The following is a 27,012-nucleotide window of genomic DNA, read 5'->3' on the forward strand; positions in this document are numbered from 1 at the left end:
GTGAGAGTTGGGGTAAGTGTTTTGTGGTTTTCTGAATGAATTTTGGTTGTTGTTTTGTTGGTTGTTCCTTGGGATATTTTGGGTTGTGTTTCTTTGCCATGGTTGTTGGTCTTGGTTATGGTTATCTCCCCATCTAAGGTTGGGGTGGTTCTTCCAGGAGGGGTTGTAGGTCTCACCATAAACTTCATTCTGACCAAAATTTTGGTTATGCATGTATTGCACTTGCTCCTGTTGTTGCTCTTCTTGGCTTTCTTCATTCTGCACCCATACAGTTGATGGTTGGCTTGTGTTCACAGCTGCTACTTGAAGGCTGTCAATTCTTCTGGCCATTTGTTCAAACTATTGTTGAATTTGTTGTTGCATCATCTTGTTTTGAGCCAAAATGGAATCCACTCCTTCCAGTTCTAGTACCCCCTTTCTCTGTGATGGTTGGCGGGTTCTTTGATGAGCAAAGAAGTATTGATTGTTGGCCACCATGTCCACAAGATTCTGGGCTTCTTCAGCAGTTTTCATCAGTTGTAATGAACCTCCAGCAGAGTGATCTAATGCCTCTTGAGATTTCAACGTCAAGCCTTCATAGAAATTCTGCAGCACATCCCATTCATTGAACATTTCTGGGGGACACTTTCTGATTAGAGCTTTGTATCTCTCCCATGCTTCATACAAGGATTCGGCATCTACTTGGGTGAATGTCTGCACCTCAGTTTTCAGCCTGACGATCCTTTGGGTTGGGTAGAATTTGGCTAAAAATTTGGTCACCAAATCGTCCCAACTAGTGATGCTTCCTTTGGGAAAAGTTTCAAGCCATTGTGTAGCCTTATCCCTTAATGAAAATGGGAATAACAGGAGCTTGTATGTTTTAGGATTCACGCCATTGGATTTGACAGTGTCACAAATCCTTAAGAAGGTGGATAAATGCTGATTGGGATCTTCCAATGGGCTTCCTCCATAGGAACAATTGTTCTGGACAAGTGTGATGAGTTGCGGTTTTAGCTCAAAGTTGTTTGCATTGACATTGGGAGTGAGGATGCTACTCCCACAGTGTCTTGGATTTGCAAATGTGTATGAGGCCAAAACCCTCCTCTGTGGCGGATTATTGTTGTTGTTAGCTGCTCCCTGATGCCAAGGCATCTTAGGCTAGTTTCACTAGCATTTTTCTTTTATTTTTAGTTGTTTTATGCATTTTCTTGAGCCTTAAGTAATCATTTGGGCCAAATAGTCATGCTTGTCTTAAATCATTCAAACATGAAGATTTTGATGCAAATTCCATGAGTTTTTAGTTATATTCCTTGAATGCTATGAATGGAATAATTCTCATGAATTTTAGCAAGACTTTGATGCAATTGTTTGGATGATTTCAGGGAAGAAGAGGCTAGGCAAGGAAGCAACAAAATCAATAAAGGAAGCTTGAATATCACATGTGGAGTTTAAGTTCCAGTTTAAGCTTAAACTGGAACTTAAACTACCAAGCCATATAATGCTGGAAATGGCGTTTAAGTTCCAGTTTAAGCCTAAACTGGAGCTTAAACGCCAGAATCATGAAGGCTAAGAAATGCTGGAACTGGCGTTTAACCTCCAGTTTAACCTTAAACTGGAAGGTTAAACGCCAGAAGTAAGAAAGGCACCAGGAGCATTTCCACGTTTAAGCTCCAGTTTAAAACGTGTTCGACACAATTTCTCACCAAGGAGCATTTCCACGTTTAACCTCCAGTTTAACCTTAAACTGGAGGTTAAACGCCAGAAGTAAGAAAGGCACCAGGAGCATTTCCACGTTTAAGCTCCAGTTTAACCTTAAACTGGAGCTTAAACGTGTTCGACTATTTCTCTCCTCCAGGGTTGCTTTCTCATTTCCACGTTTAAGCTTCAGTTTAACCTTAAACTGAAGCTTAAACGTGTTCGACCACAATTTGCCTCCAGGGTTGCTTTCTTCATTTCCACGTTTAAGCTTCAGTTTAACCTTAAACTGAAGCTTAAACGTGTTCGACCATTCCACACTCCGTAGTTGCTTTCTTCCATTTCCAAGTTTAAGCTTCAGTTTAACCTTAAACTGAAGCTTAAACGTGCTTGAATTATACTACCTCAAGGAGTGTCCAACGTTTAAGTTGCAGTTTAAGCTTAAACTGCAACTTAAACACCACTTTTTGAAAGGGTTTCTGGGCCAAGAATATGGCAGTTTAAGTTAGCATTTGAGCACAAATATTAACTTAAACGTATTATGGTATGAAACCCAATTGAATATCATGGTTTATGGGATTGGGCCTGAAGAATTGATGAGTCTGGAATTTCAATTTGTTGAGTCATGTGTCATTACTTGTTTATCACTAAGTTTGCTCAATGAATGTTACAGAATTGGATCAGCAGCCTCATCAGGATTATGGACCATAAACCCAAAGCAAAAGGAAATCAAGGAAAGGCCTCAAAGCCCAAGAAACACAACAGAAGATCAATTTAGAAAGTGTATAAATAGGATAGAATTTAAGTTAGTTAGGACTTTTTTTTACACTTGAGAACTTTTCATCAATTTTTCTAGTTTTGAATTCGGAGCTATGACTCACTAAACCCCTTTCATTGGGTTAGGGAGCTCTATTGTAATTCAATGAATCAATAATAGTTTTTATCTTCTTCTTCAATCTTTTCTCTTGAATTTTGTTAGAAAGCTTCTCGATCTAATTCCATTGGGTAGTTGTCTTGGGAAAGAAACTACCCATAATTGGAATCCTTCGGAACCTTGGGAAAGGAATGGAGGATTCATGCTAGAGAAGCTTTCTCACAGTGAATTGGATTGGGGTTTGGATGGATATTGTGACATGTAATCCTACCAAATTGTGGTTCATGAAACTGTGTGGTATAATCAGTGATCGAGCATCATCTCTTCTTATGAACATTTAAACCAAGGGATTGGGAATTTGTTTGTTTTTAGAGAGAATTGGTGAGCCAAGGGATTGGGATCCAATCATATAAGATTGCCAAGCAAAATTCAATGAATGCATTGGTTGAGGAAGAGATAAAAATGTTTTGATTCGGAGATCTCAATATCTCCTAACACCCAATGAACTCCTCATTTCTGATCTACACTTTCTCTTCACATTTTGCAATTAAATTCATGCAATCATCCCCATCCCTTTTAATTTCAGCAATTTAACTTCTCGCTCTTTAATTCATGCAATTTACATTCCGCAAATCTCATCTAAATCTTGATTCCGCTCAACTAGAACACACTTCTAATCCGAATTGCTCACTCAACCAATCCTTGTGGGATTCGACCTCACTCTATTGTGAGTTTTTACTTGACGATAACCGGTGCACTTGCCGGAAGGAATTTTGCCGATCGTGCAATTTCCTAAAATCGTAGCTATCAAGTTTATGCTGTATCAAGTTTATGGCGCCGTTGCCGGGGATTGGTTTTCGATTGACAATTCTCCAATTGGAAGTTAACTAGATTGAGAAATTTTTCTTTTCTTTTGTTAATAGTTTTTGTTTCAGTTTATTACTGCTAATTTCTGCAAATTTTAATTTGTTTTCTTTGCTTATTCACTTGTTAGCATACTAACCACTAGCTGTTTGTGATATTGCCTCACTATGGAATTTCCACTATCTTTGAATGAGTATTGTCTGAGACTGAGCACATTGCAAAAAAGAAAGGAGTATCCATCATCTTTTGGTCAATCAAAATTCATGAGAAACTCTCCACCACCACAGAATGATTCATGTTATTATGCTCATGGTGGGTGGGAGTATCAGGAACATGAAACGGGGTACTTCCCAGAGCCACAAAATGGTCCATGTTTTGGTGAAATTGATCACTACTCAAGTTGTGGCTGGGAAGATCAAAACCAAAGAGATTTCACTTATTCACACCCCATTCATCAAGAGCCATCACCTCTTAATTATCCAACCTCACCTCCTAGTTTTACATATCCAAATTCTTCATCACTTGAGCATTTCTCAGCACAAAATTCCTTCTCAAATTCATACAATTCATTTCACTATCCACAAGACTCATTCCACTACACACAAGAGTCATACCACTACCAAAACTCCAACCAAAGACCCTATCAGCCCACACAAAACACATACTCCCAGCCACCATATCACAGCCAAGATAATCAACCTCATCAACCCAATCCGAACCAATCACTTCATGATCAGTTAACCAGGATGGAAGGAATGCTTGCAACTATGGGCAGAGATGTGGCCGATTTGAAAAGCTTTAAGGAAGAAGTGATATCCAACTTGCAAAATCAAGGTGCTGCCATTCAAAAGCTAGAAGCACAAATTGGATATCTATCAAAGCAAATCCCTACCCACAATTCTTCTAGTGATACCATGGCAAACCCAAGGGAGGAATCAGAAGAACAAGAAAGGGAGAAAGTCAATCAAGGGAGATCACTGGTGCGCGAAATTGTGAACAATACTTTTTTCACAACTCTCATAATCCCCGGTAATGGCTCCAACAACGTGGTAGCTCAATACCATGGCATTACACAACTTCGCACAACTAACCAGCAAGTGCACTGGGTCGTCCAAGTAATAAACCTTACGCGAGTAAGGGTCGATCCCACGGAGATTGTTAGTATTGAAGCAAGCTATGGTCATCTTGTAAATCTTAGTCAGGCAAACTCAAATGGTGATGGTGATGAACGAAAATAACACAAAAGATAAAGATAGTGATACTTATGTAATTCATCGGTAGGAACTTCAGATAAGCGCATGAAGATGCCTTCCCTTCCGTCTCTCTGCTTTCCTACTGTCTTCATCCAATCCTTCTTACTCCTTTCCATGGCAAGCTTAAGCAAGGGTTTCACCGTTGTCAGTGGCTACCTCCCATCCTCTCAGTGAAAGCGATTGCATATGCTCTGTCACAGCATAGCGGAATTCATCTGTCGGTTCTCAATCAGGCCGGAATAGAATCCAGTGATTCTTTTGCGTCTGTCACTAACGCCCCGCCCTCAGGAGTTTGAAGCACGTCACAGTCATTCAATCATTGAATCCTACTCAGAATACCACAGACAAGGTTAGACCTTCCGGATTCTCTTGAATGCTGCCATCAGTTCTCGCCTATACCACGAAGACTCTGATCTCACAGAATGGTTGGCTCGTTTGTCAGGCGAGCACTCGGTTGTCAGGCGATCAACCATGCATCGTGCAATCAGGAATCCAAGAGATATTCACTATGGCCTTAGTTGCTTGTAGAACAAGAGTGGTTGTCAGTCACTTTGTTCATGGGTGAGAATGGTGATGATTCGTGACAATCATCACCTTCATCAAGTTGAAGAACAAGTGATATCTTGGATAAAGAACAAGCGGAATTGAATGGAAGAACAATAGTAATTGCATTAATACTCGAGGTACAGCAGAGCTCCACACCTTAATCTATGGTGTGTAGAAACTCCACCGTTGAAAATACATAAGCATAAAGTCTAGGCATGGCCGAATGGCCAGCCTCCCAATGATCTAAGATAGCATACAAAATGAAGATAGCTACCAAAGTCTGATCTAAGAACTAGATGTCCAAAGATTAAAATACAATAGTAAAAGGTCCTACTTATAGAGAACTAGTAGCCTAGGGTGTACAGAGATGAGTAAAAGACATAAAAATCCACTTCCGGGCCCACTTGGTGTGTGCTTGGGCTGAGCATTGAAGCATTTTTCGTGCAGAGACTCTTCTTGGAGTTAAACGCCAGCTTTAGTGCCAGTTTGGGCGTTTAACTCCCATTTGGGTGCCAGTTCCAGCGTTTAACGCTGGGATTTCTTGAGGTGACTTTGAACGCCAGTTTGGGCCATCAAATCTTGGGCAAAGTATGGACTATCATATATTGCTGGAAAGCCCAGGATGTCTACTTTCCAACGCCGTTGAGAGCGCGCCAATTGGGCTTCTGTAGCTCCAGAAAATCCACTTCGAGTGCAGGGAGGTCAGAATCCAACAGCATCTGCAGTCCTTTTTGGTCTCTGAATCAGATTTTTGCTCAGGTCCCTCAATTTCAGCCAGAAAATACCTGAAATCACAGAAAAACACACAAACTCATAGTAAAGTCCAGAAAAGTGAATTTTAACTAAAAACTAATAAAAATATACTAAAAACTAACTATATCATACTAAAAACATACTAAAAACAATGCCAAAAAGTATACAAATTATCCGCTCATCACAACACCAAACTTAAATTGTTGCTTGTCCCCAAGCAACTGAAAATCAAATAAGATAAAAAGAAGAGACTATGCAATGAATTCCAAAAACATCTATGAAGATCAGTATTAATCAGATGAGCGGGGCTTTTAGCTTTTTGCCTCTGAACAGTTTTGGCATCTCACTCTATCCTTTGAAATTCAGAATGATTGGCTTCTTTAGGAACTTAGAATCCAGATAGTGTTAATGATTCTCCTAGTAGAGTATGATGATTCTTGAACATAGCTATTTATTGAGTCTTGGCTGTGGCCCAAAGCACTCTGTCTTCCAGTATTACCACCGGATACATACATGCCACAGACACATAATTGGGTGAACCTTTTCAGATTGTGACTCAGCTTTGCTAAAGTCCCCAATTAGAGGTGTCCAGGGTTCTTAAGCACACTCTTATTTGCCTTGGATCACAACTCTTATTTCTCTCTTTTTTTTCGTTTTCTTTTTCCTCTTTTTTTTTCGGTTTTTTTTTTGAATATAAATGCTTTTTCTTGCTTCAAGAATCATTTTTATGATTTTTCAGATCCTCAGTAACATGTCTCCTTTTTCATCATTCTTTCAAGAGCCAACATTCATGAACCACAAATTCAAGATACATATGCACTGTTTAAGCATACATTCAGAGAACAAAAATATTACCACCACATCAAAACAATTAAACTGTTATAAAATTCAAAATTCATGCAATTCTTCCTTTTTCAATTAAGCACATTTTTATTCAAGAAAGGTGATGGATTCATAGGACATTCATAACTTTAAGGCATAGACACTAAGACACTAATGATCACAAGACACAAACATGGATAGACATAAGCATAAAATTCGAAAAACAGAAGAATAAATAACAAGGAAATCAAGGAACGGGTCCACCTTAGTGATGGCGGCTCTTTCTTGCTCTTGAAGATCCTATGGAGTGCTTGAGCTCCTCAATGTCTCTTCCTTGTCTTTGTTGCTCCTCCCTCATGATTCTTTGATCCTCTCTAATCTCATGAAGGATGATGGAGTGTTCTTGATGCTCCACCCTTAGTTGTCTCATGTTGGAACTCAATTCTCCTAGGGAGGTGTTCAATTGCTCCCAATAGTTTTGTGGAGGAAAGTGCATCCCTTGAGAAATCTCAGGGATCTCATGATGAGTGGGATCTCTTGTGTGCTCCATCCTTTTCTTAGTGATGGGCTTGTCCTCATCAATGGGGATGTCTCCCTCTATGTCAACTCCAACTGAATAACAGAGGTGACAAATGAGATGAGGAAAGGCTAACCTTGCCAAGGTAGAGGTCTTGTCCGCCACCTTATAGAGTTCTTGGGCTATAACCTCATGAACCTCTATTTCTTCTCCAATCATGATGCTATGGATCATGATAGCCCGGTCTATGGTAACTTCGGACCGGTTGCTAGTGGGAATGATTGAGCGTTGTATGAACTCTAACCATCCTCTAGCCACGGGTTTGAGGTCATGCCTTCTCAATTGAACCGGCTTTCCTCTTGAATCTTGCTTCCATTGGGCGCCCTCTTCACATATGACTGTGAGGACTTGGTCCAACCTTTGATCAAAGTTGACCCTTCTAGTGTAAGGATGTTCATCTCCTTGCATCATAGGCAAGTTGAACGCCACCCTCACACTTTCCGGACTAAAATCCAAGTATTTCCCCCGAACCATAGTAAGATAATTCTTTGGATTTGGGTTCACACTTTGGTCATGGTTCTTGGTGATCCATGCATTGGCATAGAACTCTTGAACCATCAAGATTCCGACTTGTTGAATGGGGTTGGTAAGAACTTCCCAACCTCTTCTTTGAATCTCATGTCGGATCTCCGGATATTCACCCTTCTTGAGTGAAAAAGGGACCTCGGGGATCACCTTCTTCAAGGCCACAACTTCATAGAAGTGGTCTTGATGCACCCTTGAGATGAATCTATCCATCTCCCATGACTCGGAGGTGGAAGCTTTTGCCTTCCCTTTCCTCTTTCTAGAGGTTTCTCCGGCCTTGGATGCCATAATGGTTATGGAAAAACTAAAAGCAATACTTTTACCACACCAAACTTAAAATGTTTGCTCGTCCTCGAGCAAAAGAAGAAAGAAGAGAGTAGAAGAAGAAGAAATGAGGAAGAGGGAGATGGTGGTGTGTTCGGCCAAAGAGGGGGAGAAGTGGTGTTTAGGTTGTGTGAAAATGAAGGGTTGAAGAAGGGTATATATAGGAGAGAGGGGGGTAATGGTTCGGCCATTATGGGTGGGTTTGGGAGGGAAAGTGGTTTGAATTTTAAGGGTGAAGTTGGTGGGGATTTATGAAGGATGGAGGTGAGAGGTGAAGAGAAAGATGGGATTTGATAGGTGAAGGGTTTTTGGGAAATAGGTGTTGAGGTGATTGGTGAATGGGGGAAGAAGAGAGAGAGTGATGGTGGGGTAGGTGGGGATCCTGTGGGGTCCACAGATCCTGTGGTGTCAAGGAAAAGTCATCCCTGCACCAAATGACATCAAAATTCACGTTTTGAGCCATTTCTGGCGTTAAACGCCGGGCTGGTGCCCATTCCTGGCGTTTAACGCCAGGTTCTTGCTCTTTTCTGGCGTTTAACGCCAGTCTGGTGCCCCTTTCTGGCGTTAAACGCCCAGAATGGTGCCAGACTGGGCGTTAAACGCCCAACTGCTAGGCTTACTGGCGTTTGAACGCCAGCAGCATCTTCCTCCAGGGTGTGCTGTTTTTCTTCCTGTTTTTCATTCTGTTTTTGCTTTTTTCATTGTTTTTGTGACTTCTTATGATCATCAACCTACAAAAAAGATAAAATAACAAAGAAAATAGTTAACTATAAAACATTGGGTTGCCTCCCAACAAGCGCTTCTTTAATGTCAGTAGCTTGACAGAGGACTCTCATGGAGCCTCAGAAATGCTCAGAACCGTGTTGGAACCTCCCAACACCAAACTTAGAGTTTGAATGTGGGGGTTCAACACCAAACTTAGAGTTTGGTTGTGGCCTCCCAACACCAAACTTAGAGTTTGACTGCGGGGGCTCTGTTTGGCTCTGTTTTGAGAGAAGCTCTTCATGCTTCCTCTCCATGGTGACAGAGGGATATCCTTGAGCCTTAAACACCAAGGATTCTTCAGTCACTTGAATGATCAACTCTCCTCTATCAACATCAATCACAGCCTTTGCTGTGGCTAGGAAGGGTCTGCCAAGGATGATGGATTCATCCATGCACTTTCCAGTCTCTAGGACTATGAAATCAGTAGGGATGTAATGGTCTTCAACTTTGACCAGAACATCCTCTACAAGTCCATAGGCTTGTTTTCTTGAGTTGTCTGCCATCTCTAGTGAGATTTTTGCAGCTTGCACCTCAAAGATCCCTAGCTTCTCCATTACAGAGAGGGGCATGAGGTTTACACTTGACCCTAAGTCACACAAGGCCTTCTTGAAGGTCATGGTGCCTATGGTACAAGGTATAGAAAACTTCCCAGGATCCTGCCTCTTTTGAGGCAGTTTCTGCCTAGACAAGTCATCCAGTTCTTTGGTGAGCAAAGGGGGTTCATCCTCCCAAGTCTCATTTCCAAATAACTTGTCATTCAGCTTCATGATTGCTCCAAGGTATTTAGCAACTTGCTCCTCAGTGACATACTCATCCTCTTCAGAGGAAGAATACTCATCAGAGCTCATGAATGGCAGAAGTAAGTCCAATGGAATCTCTATGGTCTTATCTTGAGCCTCAGATTCCCATGGTTCCTCATTGGGGAACTCATTGGAGGCCAGTGGACGCCCAGTGAGGCCTTCCTCAGTGGCGTTCACTGCCTCTTCTCCCTCCCAGGATTCGGCCAAGTTGATGGCTTTGCACTCTCCTTTTGGATTTTCTTCTGTATTGCTTGGGAGAGTACTTGGAGGGAGTTCAGTAATTTTCTTGCTCAGCTGTCCCACTTGTCCTTCCAAATTCCTAATGGAGGACCTAGTTTCAGTCATGAAACTTTGAGTGGTTTTGATTAGATCAGAGACCATGGTTGCTAAGTCAGAGGTATTCTGCTTAGAGCTCTCTGTCTGTTGCTGAGAAGATGATGGAAAAGGCTTGCTATTGCTAAACCTGTTCCTTCCACCATTATTGTTGAAACCTTGTTGAGGTCTCTGTTGATCCTTCCATGAAAGATTTGGATGATTCTTCCATGAAGGATTGTAGGTGTTTCCATAGGGTTCTCCCATGTAATTCACCTCTTCCATTGAAGGGTTCTCAGGATCATAAGCTTCTTCCTCAGATGAAGCTTCCTTAGTACTGCTTGGTGCATTTTGCATTCCAGACAGACTTTGAGAAATCATATTGACTTGTTGAGTCAATATTTTGTTCTGATCCAATATGGCATTCAGAGTGTCAATCTCAAGAACTCCTTTCTTCTGACTAGTCCCAGTGTTCACAGGATTTCTTTCAGAAGTGTACATGAATTGGTTATTTGCAACCATTTCAATCAGTTCTTGAGCTTCTGCAGGCGTCTTCTTCAAATGAAGAGATCCTCCAGAAGAGCTATCCAAAGACATCTTGGATAGTTCAGAGAGACCATCATAGAAAATACCTATGATGCTCCATTCAGAAAGCATATCAGTGGGACACTTTCTGATCAATTGTTTGTATCTTTCCCAAGCTTCATAGAGGGATTCTCCTTCCTTCTGTCTGAAGGTTTGGACTTCCACTCTAAGCTTACTCAATTTTTGAGGTGGAAAGAACTTTGCCAAGAAGGCATTGACTAGCTTTTCCCAAGAGTCCAGGCTTTCTTTAGGTTGAGAGTCCAACCATGTTCTAGCTCTGTCTCTTACAGCAAAAGGGAATAGCATTAGTCTGTAGACCTCAGGGTCAACCCCATTAGTCTTGACAGTGTCACAGATTTGCAAGAACTCAGCTAAAAACTGATGGGGATCTTCCAATGGAAGTCCATGGAACTTGCAATTCTGTTGCATTAGAGAAACTAATTGAGGCTTAAGCTCAAAGTTGTTTGCTCCAATGGCAGGGATAGAGATGCTTCTCCCATAGAAGTCGGGAGTAGGTGCAGTAAAGTCACCCAGCACCTTCCTTGCATTGTTGGCATTGTTGTTGTTTTCGGCTGCCATGAGTTCTTCTTCCTTGAAGAATTCGTTCAGGTTCTCTAAAGAGAGTTGTGCTTTGGCTTCTCTTAGCTTTCTCTTCAAGGTCCTTTCAGGTTCAGGATCAGCCTCAACAAGAATGCCTTTGTCTTTGCTCCTGCTCATAAGAAAGAGAAGGAAACAAGAAAATGTGGAATCCTCTATGTCACAGTATAGAGATTCCTTTAGGTGTCAGAGGAAAAGAAGAGTAGAAGACAGAAGTGGAAAATTCGAACTTAACAGAGAGATGGGGTTCGAATTTTGCATTAAGGGATAGTGTTAGTCCATAAATAGAAGGATGTGAGAAGGAGGGAAGTAATTTTCGAAAATTAAGTGAAAAATTTTGAAAACATTTTTGAAAAACATTACTTAATTTTCGAAAATGAAAATGGAAAAGAGATCAAGTGATTTTTTGAAAAAGATTTTGAAGTTAGAAATCAAAAAGATTTGATTGAAAACTATTTTGAAAAAGATGTGGTTAAGAAGATATGATTGATTTAAAAAAAAAGTGTGATTGAGAAGATATGATTTGAGAAACATTTTAAAAAGATTTGATTTGAAAATTAAAAACTTGACTAACAAGAAAAGATATGATTCAAACATTAAACCTTTCTCAACAGAAAAGGCAACATACTTGAAATGTTGAATCAAATCATTAATTGATAGTAAGTATCTTTAAAAATGGAAAGAGATTGGTTTTGAAAAAGATTTGATTGAAAAATTGATTTGAAAAAGATTTGATTTTGAAAAGATTTTGAAAACTAAAAAAAATTTTGATTTGAAAACAAAATCTTCCCTTCTAGCCATCCTGGCGTTAAACGCCCAGAATGGTATCCATTCTGGCGTTTAACGCCCAAAATACTACCCTTTTGGGCGTTAAACGCCCAACCAGGTACCCTGGCTGGCGTTTAAACGCCAGTCTGTCCTTCTTCACTGGGCGTTTTGAACGCCCAGCTTTTTCTATGCAATTCCTCTGCTGTATGTTCTGAATCTTCAATTCTCTGTATTATTGACTTGAAAAGACACAAATTAAAAATATTTTTGGATTTTTAATAATAAGGACAAACCAAAATGCAACAAGAATCAAATAACAATGCATGCAAGACACCAAACTTAGCAGTTTGTATACTACTGACACTAACAAAATGAAAATGCATATGAGACACACAAGACAATCAAGTCAAATTGAATCAAAGATCAGAGCAAGTAAATCATCAAGAACATCTTGAAGATCACTTAGACATATGAATGTATGCAATTGACACCAAACTTATGATGAGACACTAGACTCAAACAAGAAATATTTTTGGATTTTTTGATTTTGTAAAATTTTTTTGTGTTTTTCGAAAATTAAGTGAAAAAAAAAATATCAAAATTCTTAATGAGAATTCCAGGAATCAGTGCAATGCTAGTCTAAGACTCCGGTCCAGGAATTAGACATGGCTTCACAGCCAGCCAAGCTTTCAAAGAAAGCTTTGGTCCAAAACACTAGACATGGCCAGAGGCCAGCCAAGCCTTAGCAGATCACTGCTCCAAAAGCAAGATTGATAAGAAATCAACAAGCTCTTGTGGTGATAAGTTGAAACCTCGGTCCAATGAGATTAGACATGGCTTCTCAGCCAGCCAGATTTCAACAAATCATCATGAAACTCTAGAATTCATCTTCAAGAATTTCGAAAAAAATAAATACCTAATCTAAGCAACAAGATGAACCGTCAGTTGTCCAAACTAGAACAATCCCTGGCAATAACGCCAAAAATTTGGTGTTGTTGCCGGATCTTGGCACTGATGTTACCAAAAGCTTGCTCAAAACTTGAACAATCCCCGGCAACGGCGCCAAAAACTTGGTGTGCGAAATTGTGAACAATACTTTTTCACAACTCTCATAATCCCCGGTAATGGCTCCAACAACGTGGTAGCTCAATACCATGGCATTACACAACTTCGCACAACTAACCAGCAAGTGCACTGGGTCGTCCAAGTAATAAACCTTACGCGAGTAAGGGTCGATCCCACGGAGATTGTTAGTATTGAAGCAAGCTATGGTCATCTTGTAAATCTTAGTCAGGCAAACTCAAATGGTGATGGTGATGAACGAAAATAACACAAAAGATAAAGATAGTGATACTTATGTAATTCATCGGTAGGAACTTCAGATAAGCGCATGAAGATGCCTTCCCTTCCGTCTCTCTGCTTTCCTACTGTCTTCATCCAATCCTTCTTACTCCTTTCCATGGCAAGCTTAAGCAAGGGTTTCACCGTTGTCAGTGGCTACCTCCCATCCTCTCAGTGAAAGCGATTGCATATGCTCTGTCACAGCATAGCGGAATTTATCTGTCGGTTCTCAATCAGGCCGGAATAGAATCCAGTGATTCTTTTGCGTCTGTCACTAACGCCCCGCCCTCAGGAGTTTGAAGCACGTCACAGTCATTCAATCATTGAATCCTACTCAGAATACCACAGACAAGGTTAGACCTTCCGGATTCTCTTGAATGCTGCCATCAGTTCTCGCCTATACCACGAAGACTCTGATCTCACGGAATGGTTGGCTCGTTTGTCAGGCGAGCACTCGGTTGTCAGGCGATCAACCATGCATCGTGCAATCAGGAATCCAAGAGATATTCACTATGGCCTTAGTTGCTTGTAGAACAAGAGTGGTTGTCAGTCACTTTGTTCATGGGTGAGAATGGTGATGATTCGTGACAATCATCACCTTCATCAAGTTGAAGAACAAGTGATATCTTGGATAAAGAACAAGCGGAATTGAATGGAAGAACAATAGTAATTGCATTAATACTCGAGGTACAGCAGAGCTCCACACCTTAATCTATGGTGTGTAGAAACTCCACCGTTGAAAATACATAAGCATAAAGTCTAGGCATGGCCGAATGGCCAGCCTCCCAATGATCTAAGATAGCATACAAAATGAAGATAGCTACCAAAGTCTGATCTAAGAACTAGATGTCCAAAGATTAAAATACAATAGTAAAAGGTCCTACTTATAGAGAACTAGTAGCCTAGGGTGTACAGAGATGAGTAAAAGACATAAAAATCCACTTCCGGGCCCACTTGGTGTGTGCTTGGGCTGAGCATTGAAGCATTTTTCGTGCAGAGACTCTTCTTGGAGTTAAACGCCAGCTTTAGTGCCAGTTTGGGCGTTTAACTCCCATTTGGGTGCCAGTTCCAGCGTTTAACGCTGGGATTTCTTGAGGTGACTTTGAACGCCGGTTTGGGCCATCAAATCTTGGGCAAAGTGTAACAACCCTGATTTTAGAGTATGCGAGATATTTTCTGAAGGCACGGATTTCTCCGGTAGATCAGTAAAGGGAACACCTCTTCTATATCAACAAGTATCTCAATCCTCATTGTCATTATGTCCTCCTTAAGCTAGAACCTTTTCCAAGGCAAGCTCGATAACGCGGACACGAAGAACATAGTTTTTGAACCGTATCGGTTAGGAGTTTTGATCCGGTTTTTCGTAGATAGTCTCAGTTTGACGAACTGGACTTGATTCATGAGAGAAGAGAGATAATAGGGTAATATTATCATTATATTAGTAATAAAAGTTTCTTGAATGATATTATAAGGTTACCTGGTCAGTTTTAGTTAAAAACAGAAAATCGGTTTAACCGGGTTTACGGTTTACTGGTGCAGCTTAGCACCAGCACTCTCTGATGACTTTAGCGATGCTAAGGCCTCATTATTCATGTTTTATTCTCATAATAAATATGTTACTAGTGTCATTTATGCTAGTAGCTCAGAAAATAATTTTTAGAGATGTTTTTACGAGTGTTCTGATACACCTAGTTTTAGTAGTAGTACACCAGAGATATTTTTATATTATTTTAATCCACCTCCAAGCCAACCAATCACAACTCACCTTACACCCCCAAAACCCCCAAGGCTGCCTCATTTGCTCATTGTGGCCGAAAATCACCAAGAGAAAAAGGAGAGAAAGTTCTTGGTTCATAAATCTTCAAAGTTTGATTTCTTCTGAACTAAAACTCAAATCAAAACTCCGATTTCACCAAAATGATCCTCTCTTCTTCCTCTACATAACCATGTGACTTATCAAGGATGGAAATAAGGTGAGATGGCTGTCTCCCTCCCTCTTCAATTCGGTTTTCAAGGAAAACCATGTAAACATGTGTTTTCTTGATGTGATTTAGGAGGAAAAAGTGCTAAAGGACCACCTGAAAGTTTAACCAAATTAGGAGCAGCAAAACCAGGTAGGGTTTGGTAAAATTAATCTTGATTGATTGTGTTTGAGATGTGTGATTATGATATGGTTTGGTTATGCTTGAAATTGATTGCTTATATGAGTTATTCTTGGTGAAAGTTTGTTGAAATTTTGATGAAATTTGATGAAATTCAAGCTTTATGTTCATGTTCTTGGGCAGCTGGGAAAAACGAAACCCTAGGCTTAAATTGAGGTTCAATTTGTGATGAAATCATGTAGAAAAGATGGGGTTTTAGTGGCTGCTAATTTATTATGAATTGTAGTAAAAATCGGTTGCTGAAAAGATTGAAAAACGGGTAAAAACAGAGAAAGAATTTGAAGAATTTATGAAGAACATGAAGAACATTTTGAGTGTGATGAAGAACAATGAAGAACAGGCCTTAGATCTTAAAAAGGGCAAGGAAGTAAAATTTTTGGTGTTTAAGGGGTTGTTTAGTAATTTCTGAAAGTTAGGGTGGTTAAAGTAGAAATATTAAAAGTTACGGGTGGTAAAAAGTGAATTTTAAAGGTTAAAAGTAAAAGGTAAGTTAATTTTCGAAAATTAATAGTAAAATAATAAATAATAATAAAATATTAAATAATAATAGTTAAATAAAAATAATATTTTAATAAAAATAATAAAATAATGCGAAAAAGGCAGTTTTCTGTAAAAGCTTTAGAAAGACAACTTTAAGTGCAGAATCTCATAGTTACCTTCATAAAACACTTAGGGAGTGGTAAGAACATATTAGTGAGGCAAGGATAAAAGAAAGATAAAAGTTAAAGGAAAGATAAAAACCAAAGAGAAGTCTGTAAAGTTTTAATAACAGAAGAACAGACAGAAACTAGCGAACGAACTAGGGCAACGTAGTTAGTCCTTGAGTTGCGACTAGGGTTAGGTATTATATGAAAAGTTAAACTGTTTCAGTATAGACTTAATGAACCTATACTTGGGACAGGCTAACTATTCATACCGAGATTTACATAAGCTTTAAATACATACGTTAAGCAGAGAAAAGAGTAACTAGAGCAGAGTAAAGAGATACAGAGAACAGAGTAAAGAGATAATGAGAAAAGAGTAATATAACAAAAAGAATAGAGGAGAAGAGTATAAGAATAAAGAGTTAAGCCTTGTGGCACGATGTTCTGTTATATGTTCATCTGCTGCTTTTCCATTGGCCCTAGAGGTCCTGTAGGCCCAAGTTCACCTATAGTGAGTTGTTATTCCTGTAGGCCGAAGTTCACCTACAGTGAATATCAATTGTGCATCTCAGGGTGTTGCTCCTGTAGGCCGAAGTTCACCTACAGAGAGTTATGATACCTGTAAGCCGAAGTTCACCTACAGAGAGTTATGAATATAACTAATAACCCCGACCCTACTAAGGACTCCCCAGTTCTTACCCCTTCTCTCTCCCTTCCCCTTCAGATGGAAGTAAGAGTACCTTACCGTAGTTCGTCGATGATGGTTCTGCGAAGAGGATCCTACGCTAGATAGTCTTCTGAGTCTAGGGTGAATATCGTTCTCTATTTATATGTATATACTGTGAAACCAGCCAACGTCTGCACCCCGCTTATCTACAAACTTTAGCCTAACTCCTTCGTACGATGTTGCTGTTATGTGGCCACTCGATGAAGTACTTGAGAGATGCTCTTTGATGTCATATGATCGTGCAGAGGAGTAGTATACAACCTTCCACCTTTTGATGACGTTCCACCTGACTTGAGTTTAGAAGACCTAGAACGTATTTTCCCTCGCTTTAGTAGGTTAGAGGGACTAGGTGAGTATAGAGTCTAGGCTAGCCTGGGCGCCAGCTTAGGGACTTCTTGAACAGGTCAGGGCCTAGGATGTTGTATGTATATATATGTATATAGTTATTATTTAGCTATATCTAGGGGTGTTTTAACTAACAGTCTATGTTCTAATAAAGCTGGATCACGGAATGTTATCAATTACTTGAGATGTATTTATGTGTGGTTGTTTATAACTGTTTTATATATTATTAGTTGTGAATTAATTATGAATGATACCGTTTGTTAATCCAAATGTTTTCAAAAAAAAAGTACCTCGTAAAATAACTACGCTTTTAACAACGAATCAGGCTCATATAATAAATAATAGATAATAATTAGGTAGACAAGTTGGTAGCGCTCAGTTTCTAGTATGATCATGACGTACCAGAAATTGGGTCGTTACACAAAGTATGGACTATCATATATTGCTGGAAAGCCCAGGATGTCTACTTTCCAACGCCGTTGAGAGCGCGCCAATTGGGCTTCTGTAGCTCCAGAAAATCCACTTCGAGTGCAGGGAGGTCAGAATCCAACAGCATCTGCAGTCCTTTTTGGTCTCTGAATCAGATTTTTGCTCAGGTCCCTCAATTTCAGCCAGAAAATACCTGAAATCACAGAAAAACACACAAACTCATAGTAAAGTCCAGAAAAGTGAATTTTAACTAAAAACTAATAAAAATATACTAAAAACTAACTATATCATACTAAAAACATACTAAAAACAATGCCAAAAAGTATACAAATTATCCGCTCATCAATCACACTCCAATGAAACGGAGAATTGCAAAGAGGAAGGGTTCATTGAACCACAAATTCAGGAAGCTTTTGATGAACAGGATACTCCAACTGTCCAACAACAACCAAGTTCTGAGATCAAGGATGTGAAGGCAGTAGAAACAAGCACCACAATGAGGATTGTGACCGAGAAACAAAGGACCATATCCATGAAGAAGAGAAGGTCGAAGAACAATCCAACTCCTGAGCCAACAAGCAAGTTCACTCAAGCCAATCACAAGGGAAAGCTTGCTGGAAAGAGGCATTTACAACAAGGGGCACCAACTAGCTCCTTTATCCACTTGAAGTCATTCCTCTTAACAAACTGGAGGAAGAGGAAGAAAGTCAGGAACAGCATGTCAAGCTAATGACAGTAAACGAGCGTTTGTTGGGAGGCAACCCAACCAAAGGTAGTTTTTCTTTTCTAGTTATTTCAATAAAAGAGTTAAGTAGATTTATCTGTATTGCAAGGAGCTAAGTTTGGTGTTGCACACCAAAACAATTCAAGGGTGAATGTGAGATTCTAAGTTTGGTGTTCCACCAAAAACTTCATTAAAAGCACATTTCTACCTCAGCATGACCAGTCACTAGCTCCAACCAATCAGGGAAACTACTTAAACAATAGTTTAATTTCTAGTTCATAGTTTCTTTTTCTAGTTCATAGTTATTTTCTTAATAAAAGCACATGAGGTTTTCTGCATATGATCCAAATTGCTGCATATGGCAAGGAACTAAGTTTGGTGTTCACACACCAATCTAAGTTCAGAGGCCTACAAACATACATGCATGCTAACCAATTCTCAAAGTGCTTGGGGAACAAGCAACTTCTAATAGCTTTGCAGGAAGACAATCAATCTCATGGAAGGAATATACATCATCATCAAAGAGAACACCAAGGCTAGGAAGGATGATGAACAACAAAGAAGATGCTAAAAGGTTGTATTGTCACTTAATTGCTTGTACTTTGAATTGCTGATATTGGAAGTTTGCATGCACCCCTGCTTTAAGTTTGAGTCATTGCAGTTTTTGTTTGTCTGTTTGTTTAATTTCCAAATAAGTGATAGTCTAAGTGTCTGGATAAACTTCACCTTCTTAAACAAATGCTTGCCATGCTTGTTCTGTTTCCAAAAATAAAAGAAATGTTTGAACAAAAGTAACTCAATTCCATTTGGTAAGAAATCAAATAAGATTAAGTGGTGGTATGCATGTTTGATTGAATAGTCAGCTCACTAAGAAATAAAGTTAGAATTGTCACTTTTAGTGGAAATTAGGATGCTGTCTATGGATCTTGGTAAATAAATGTCCTTGGCCAAAGGAAAGAAAAAAAAAAAAGAAAAAGCCAATGAGAAAGGTAACCAAAAAGCAAAAGAATTAAGAAAATAAAGCTAGGCACCAATGGTTTGAATTTCTGAGACATATGCCTGTGGTGTTTATGTACTAGGATCTGCTTGGATGAATAGGTTCTGTGGAGTGTTTCAACACTTGGTAACTTGGGTTAACTAACCCGGGATTATCAACCAAAAGTCCATTATCAAGAGCAACCTAGCTACAAAACATTTAGTTACACAAAGAGGTGCTGGGCACCAATATCTTGTGAAGAAATGTAAACTAAAGTGCCTGTGGTGGATATGTGTGAGCACTGATAAGGAAAGAAAAATGTCAAAAGCTTGTGCAACACATGACACTGAGCAACAAGGAGCAAATAAGCTCAAAGAAAAAGAAAAACAAAGAAAAGAAACTTGCCAAGGATATGTGAATAACAAGAGGCCATAGCAGTGTTTTAGTGAAAAAAAAAGTGACATTCTTACCTAAGAAACAATAAAGTGATGCTGCAACAACTTTCTGCATGAACACCCCATTAATCAATGTCAATTACTTACTGATATGGCTAATGAATTTACTTTCTGTTTCATTCTTTCTTCTCAATAATTCAGAACTTGCTTGGGGACAAGCAAGGATTAAGTTTGGTGTTGTGATGCCAAGGCATCTTAGGCTAGTTTCACTAGCCTTTTTCTTTTATTTTTAGTTGTTTTATGCATTTTCTTGAGCCTTAAGTAATCATTTGGGCCAAATAGTCATGCTTGTCTTAAATCATTCAAACATGAAGATTTTGATGCAAATTCCATGAGTTTTTAGTTATATTCCTTGAATGCTATGAATGGAAGAATTCTCATGAATTTTAGCAAGACTTTGATGCAATTGTTTGGATGATTTCAGGGAAGAAGAGGCTAGGCAAGGAAGCAACAAAATCAATAAAGGAAGCTTGAATATCACATGTGGAGTTTAAGTTCCAGTTTAAGCTTAAACTGGAACTTAAACTACCAAGCCATATAATGCTGGAAATGGCGTTTAAGTTCCAGTTTAAGCCTAAACTGGAGCTTAAACGCCAGAATCATGAAGGCTAAGAAATGCTGGAACTGGCGTTTAACCTCCAGTTTAACCTTAAACTGGAAGGTTAAACGCCAGAAGTAAGAAAGGCACCAGGAGCATTTCCACGTTTAAGCTCCAGTTTAAAACGTGTTCGACACAATTTCTCACCAAGGAGCATTTCCACGTTTAACCTCCAGTTTAACCTTAAACTGGAGGTTAAACGCCAGAAGTAAGAAAGGCACCAGGAGCATTTCCACGTTTAAGCTCCAGTTTAACCTTAAACTGGAGCTTAAACGTGTTCGACTATTTCTCTCCTCCAGGGTTGCTTTCTCATTTCCACGTTTAAGCTTCAGTTTAACCTTAAACTGAAGCTTAAACGTGTTCGACCACAATTTGCCTCCAGGGTTGCTTTCTTCATTTCCACGTTTAAGCTTCAGTTTAACCTTAAACTGAAGCTTAAACGTGTTCGACCATTCCACACTCCGTAGTTGCTTTCTTCCATTTCCAAGTTTAAGCTTCAGTTTAACCTTAAACTGAAGCTTAAACGTGCTTGAATTATACTACCTCAAGGAGTGTCCAACGTTTAAGTTGCAGTTTAAGCTTAAACTGCAACTTAAACACCACTTTTTGAAAGGGTTTCTGGGCCAAGAATATGGCAGTTTAAGTTAGCATTTGAGCACAAATATTAACTTAAACGTATTATGGTATGAAACCCAATTGAATATCATGGTTTATGGGATTGGGCCTGAAGAATTGATGAGTCTGGAATTTCAATTTGTTGAGTCATGTGTCATTACTTGTTTATCACTAAGTTTGCTCAATGAATGTTACAGAATTGGATCAGCAGCCTCATCAGGATTATGGACCATAAACCCAAAGCAAAAAGAAATCAAGGAAAGGCCTCAAAGCCCAAGAAACACAACAGAAGCTCAATTTAGAAAGTGTATAAATAGGATAGAATTTAAGTTAGTTAGGACTTTTTTTTACACTTGAGAACTTTTCATCAATTTTTCTAGTTTTGAATTCGGAGCTATGACTCACTAAACCCCTTTCATTAGGTTAGGGAGCTCTATTGTAATTCAATGAATCAATAATAGTTTTTATCTTCTTCTTCAATCTTTTCTCTTGAATTTTGTTAGAAAGCTTCTCGATCTAATTCCATTGGGTAGTTGTCTTGGGAAAGAAACTACCCATAATTGGAATCCTTCGGAACCTTGGGAAAGGAATGGAGGATTCATGCTAGAGAAGCTTTCTCACAGTGAATTGGATTGGGGTTTGGATGGATATTGTGACATGTAATCCTACCAAATTGTGGTTCATGAAACTGTGTGGTATAATCAGTGATCGAGCATCATCTCTTCTTATGAACATTTAAACCAAGGGATTGGGAATTTGTTTGTTTTTAGAGAGAATTGGTGAGCCAAGGGATTGGGATCCAATCATATAAGATTGCCAAGCAAAATTCAATGAATGCATTGGTTGAGGAAGAGATAAAAATGTTTTGATTCGGAGATCTCAATATCTCCTAACACCCAATGAACTCCCCATTTCTGATCTACACTTTCTCTTCACATTCTGCAATTAAATTCATGCAATCATCCCCATCCCTTTTAATTTCAGCAATTTAACTTCTCGCTCTTTAATTCATGCAATTTACATTCCGCAAATCTCATCTAAATCTTGATTCCGCTCAACTAGAACACACTTCTAATCCGAATTACTCACTCAACCAATCCTTGTGGGATTCGACCTCACTCTATTGTGAGTTTTTACTTGACGATAACCGGTGCACTTGCCGGAAGGAATTTTGCCGATCGTGCAATTTCCTAAAATCGTAGCTATCAAGTTTATAGCACATCACTCCCCCTGGTGGATTGGGATTAGATGAATCTCCTTCCATTTTGTGATATTCTTCCTCAGATTCTTCCTCTCCAACGATACCTTTCCCTCTTTCAGCTCTTCTTATTCTTCTGAGAGTCCTCTGATCAGCTTCAGATAGGATGGGAATAGCTTTCCCTGTACCTGACATACAAACAGGACAAGAGAAACACACAACCAGTGATACTTCACTCTATTGCTAGAATGAAGTTTTAGTTAGCTTAAGCAAAAATTCAAACAGTTAGTGGGTTAGTCAAAATTAAAGAAAAAGTGCTTGATCTAAACTACCACCTTACTTAATCATTGTCAATCTATTCAATCCCCGGCAACGGCGCCAAAAACTTGATGTGCGGAAAACGATCCGACACAAAACTCACCGGCAAGTATACCGGGTCGCATCAAGTAATAATAACTCACGGGAGTGAGGTCGATCCCACAAGGATTGAAGGATTGAGCAATTTTAGTTTAGTGGTTGATTTAGTCAAGCGAATCAAGATTTGGTTGAGTGATTTGTGATTTGCAGAATTTAAATTGCATGGAAAGTAAAAGGAATGGGTAAATTGCATGAAATTAAAGAAAAACTGAAATTTAAAGTGCTGAATCTTAAAGTGCAAGAAATTAAATGGCAGAAACTTAGAACGCAAGAAATGTAAATTGCAGAATCTTAAATTGCAAGAAATGTAAATGACTTGAATTATAAAGGGAACTGGGAATTGGATTTGCAGAAATTAAACAAGGAAAAGTAAATTGCAACAAACAGAGAAATAGAAGATGACTTGGATTGAATCGGATCTTAGAACAGAAATGTAAATGAGATTGAAAAGCATTAAACAGGGAATGTAAAATTGGAATTCAGATCTCAGGACCCAAGAGACTAGATAACCAAGTCTAGATCTCAACGCCTTCCTAGATCCAACAAAAACAATTGCAAAGTAAATGAGGAATTGTAAATTGCAAAGAAAGTAGAAGAAGAAGCAAATAACAGAAACGGAAATTCAATTATGCAGTAAAATGAAACAGAGAGATCTCAGGATGAGATTGAAACAGAATTCCTTCAATTCTCCAACCAAAGATCCAAGACAATTGTAATTGAAATTGAAAGCAAGAAAAATGAGAGGAAGGGAATTCACTTCTCCTTCCCCGAGACTTAGAAATTAAAATTCACTCAACACCCAAAAGCTCTCCGAAAACTCTCAATGAAAACTAAAGAAAAAAAGCTCCCTAAAACTTCAAATCCTAAGCTATTTATACACTTTCTTTACATGATCCTAGAGCCTTCAATTGGGCCTTGGCCTTGATGGAATTGGGTTGAATTAGGCCTCTGTTGCTTGCTCTTGGTGTTGGGAAGAAATCCACTTGTGAACCGGGCCATGTAACTTTCACGTTTGAGCCAACGTTTGAGGTCAAACGTTGACTCAAATGTTGCCGTGTGAACAATTATGCAGAGCCCATTCTTGCTGTCATCCACGTTTGGCTCAATGTTTGAGGTCAAACGTGAGCTCAAACGTGGATCTCCCCATGCCTTCTTTGTGGCCAACGTTTGGCCCAGCGTTTGAGGTCAAACGTTGGCGCAAACATGGCTCAATTAGCTCATCGACCATGGGTGATCTTCCATGCTCTTTCTTGCCAAAATGTAGCCAACGTTTGCCTCAACGTTTGAGGTCAAACGTTGGCTCAAACGTCCCCTCCAAGAGTGCCATTTTTCTTCTTTGTGGCGCCAACGTTTGCCTCAACGTTTGAGGTCAAACGTTGGTGCAAACGTCCCCTTCCAGGAGCTTCTTCTTCAGCCAACGTTTGCCTCAAAGTTTGAGGTCAAACGTTGGCTCAAACGTTGGTTCTACTCCAGGGCATTCTTCATCTTCTTGCAACCTCCTTCCAAGCTTTGTTTCACCTATCATCAATCAATCAAAAACATCAAAGCTATGCTTCAAATCATGAGATTGTTTCTCTTCCAAAATATATGACAATTATAGCACAATATCTCATGAAAATGCATCATTTTATACATGATTGATTGAGTCAAAGATAACATGAATTTCAACCCAATTGGCTTACTTATGGCTTAAGAAAGTGCATAAAACTAATTAAAAACAAAGAAAAATACTAGTAAAACTAGGCTAAGATGACTTGTCATCATCTTCCTAATATTGCTGGACTTTATTTTGTTTTTCTATTTTAAATAAAAAATTAAATTTTTAAATTTAAAAATTAAAAATTGATAAATTTTGTCTTTTGAAATCCAAATTTTTTTTTCAAAATATATTTTTTTTATTTGCCGAATAACGCTATTTTTTTCACAAATATAGAATAAATTAATTTTAAAAATTTAAACTTTTGAAATTTTTTTATTATTGGGTATTGTTGAAATTCTTTATTTTTCTACTACTTGGTAAAAGAATAATATTTTTAGTTTCAAAATTTAAAAATAAAAAGTTTAAATATTTTTTTTGTCTACCTAATATTATTGGACTTTATTTTATTTTTCTATTTTAATTAAAAAATTAGATTTTTTAATTTAAATTTCAAAAAAATGATAAATTTTGTCTTTTGAAATCGTAAATTTTTTCAAGAATATTTTTCTATTTTTTTATTCATCGGATAATGGTATTTTTTCATAGATATCGAATAAATTAATTTAAAAAATTTAAACTTCTTAAATTTTTTATTATTGGATATTTTTGAAATTCTTTATTTTTTTACTTCTTGGTAAAAAAATAATCTTTTCTTTTTCAAAATTTGAAAATATAAAATTTTCATCTTTTTCTTTTTGTCTTCCTAATATTGCTGGACTTTATTTTATTTTTCTATTTTAATAAAAAATTAAATTTTTAAATTTAAAAATTAAAAAATTGATAAATTGTGTCTTTTGAAATCCAAATTTTTTTTTCAAAATATATTTTTTTATTCGCCGAATAACGCTATTTTTTTCACAAATATAGAATAAACTAATTTTAAAAATTTAAACTTTTTAATTTTTTTTATTATTGGATATTGTTGAAATTCTTTATTTTTCTACTTCTTGGTAAAAGAATAATATTTTTAGTTTCAAAATTAAAAAAAAAGTTTAAATGTTTTTTTTGTCTACCTAATATTATTGGACTTTATTATATTTTTCTATTTTGAATAAAAAATTTGATTTTTTAATTTAAAAATTCAAAAAAATGATAAATTTTGTCTTTTGAAATCCTAAATTTTTTTCAAGAATATTTTTTTATTTTTTTATTCATCGGATAATGCTATTTTTTCACAGATATCGAATATATTAATTTAAATAATTTAAACTTCTTAAATTTTTTTTATTATTGGATATTTTTGAAATTCTTTATTTTTCTACTTCTTGGTAAAAAAAATAATCTTTTCTGTTTCAAAATTTGAAAATATAAAGTTTTCATCTTTTTCTTTAAGTCTTCCTAATATTGCTGGACTTTATTTTATTTTTCTATTTTAAATAAAAAATTAAATTTTTAAATTTAAAAATTAAAAAATTGATAAATTGTGTCTTTTGAAATCCAAATTTTTTTTTCAAAATATGTTTTTTTATTCGCCGAATAACGCTATTTTTTTCACAAATATAGAATAAACTAATTTTAAAAATTTAAACTTTTTAATTTTTTTTATTATTGGGTATTGTTGAAATTCTTTATTTTTCTACTTCTTGGTAAAAGAATAATATTTTTAGTTTCAAAATTAAAAAAAAAAGATTAAATATTTTTTTTTCTACCTAATATTATTGGACTTTATTATATTTTTCTATTTTGAATAAAAAATTTGATTTTTTAATTTAAAAATTCAAAAAAATGATAAATTTTGTCTTTTGAAATCCTAAATATTTTTCAAGAATATTTTTTTTATTTTTTTATTCATCGGATAATGCTATTTTTTCACAGATATCGAATAAATTAATTTAAATAATTTAAACTTCTTAAATTTTTTTATTATTCGATATTTTTGAAATTCTTTATTTTTCTACTTCTTGGTAAAAAAATAATCTGTTTTGTTTCAAAATTTGAAAATATAAAGTTTTCATCTTTCTCTTTTTGTCTTCCTAATATTGCTGGACTTTATTTTGTTTTTCTTTTCTAAAAAAATTAAATTTTTAAATTTAAAAATTAAAAAATTGATAAATTTTGTCTTTTGAAATCCAAAATTTTTTTTCAAATTATATTTTTTTATTCGCCGAATAATGCTATTTTTTTCACAAATATAGAATAAACTAATTTTAAAAATTTAAACTTTTTAAATTTTTTTATTATTGGGTATTGTTGAAATTCTTTATTTTTCTTCTTCTTGGTAAAAGAATAATATTTTTAGTTTTAAAATTTAAAAATAAAAGTTTAAATGTTTTTTTTGTCTACCTAATATTATTGGACTTTATTTTATTTTTCTATTTTAAATAAAAAATTTGATTTTTTAATTTAAAAATTCAAAAAATGATAAATTTTGTCTTTTCAAATCCTAAATTTTTTTCGAGAATATTTTTTTTATTTTTTTATTCATCGGATAATTCTATTTTTTCACAAATATCGAATAAATTAATTTAAATAATTTAAACTTCTTAAATTTTTTTTATTATTGGATATTTTTGAAATTATTTATTTTTCTACTTCTTGGTAAAAAATAATCTTTTCTGTTTCAAAATTTAAAAATATAAAGTTTTCATCTTTTTCTTTATGTCTTCCTAATATTACTGGACTTTATTTTGTTTTTCTATTTTA

At 36.9% G+C, this 27,012-nt stretch overlaps 1 non-coding gene across 1 annotated transcript; it reads left to right on the top strand.

Annotated features, from left to right (window-relative positions):
- Nucleotides 1–10,740: 10,740 nt before the first annotated feature.
- Nucleotides 10,741–10,848, top strand: LOC112718974 (small nucleolar RNA R71). Its single transcript, XR_003161300.1, has one exon. It is a non-coding gene; the product is annotated as a small nucleolar RNA R71 (small nucleolar RNA).
- The last annotated feature ends 16,164 nt before the right edge of the window (nt 10,849–27,012 follow it).

The sequence above is a fragment of the Arachis hypogaea genome, chromosome 10 (assembly GCF_003086295.3).
Source record: "Arachis hypogaea cultivar Tifrunner chromosome 10, arahy.Tifrunner.gnm2.J5K5, whole genome shotgun sequence".
In the NCBI taxonomy this organism is placed as follows: Eukaryota; Viridiplantae; Streptophyta; class Magnoliopsida; order Fabales; family Fabaceae; genus Arachis; species Arachis hypogaea.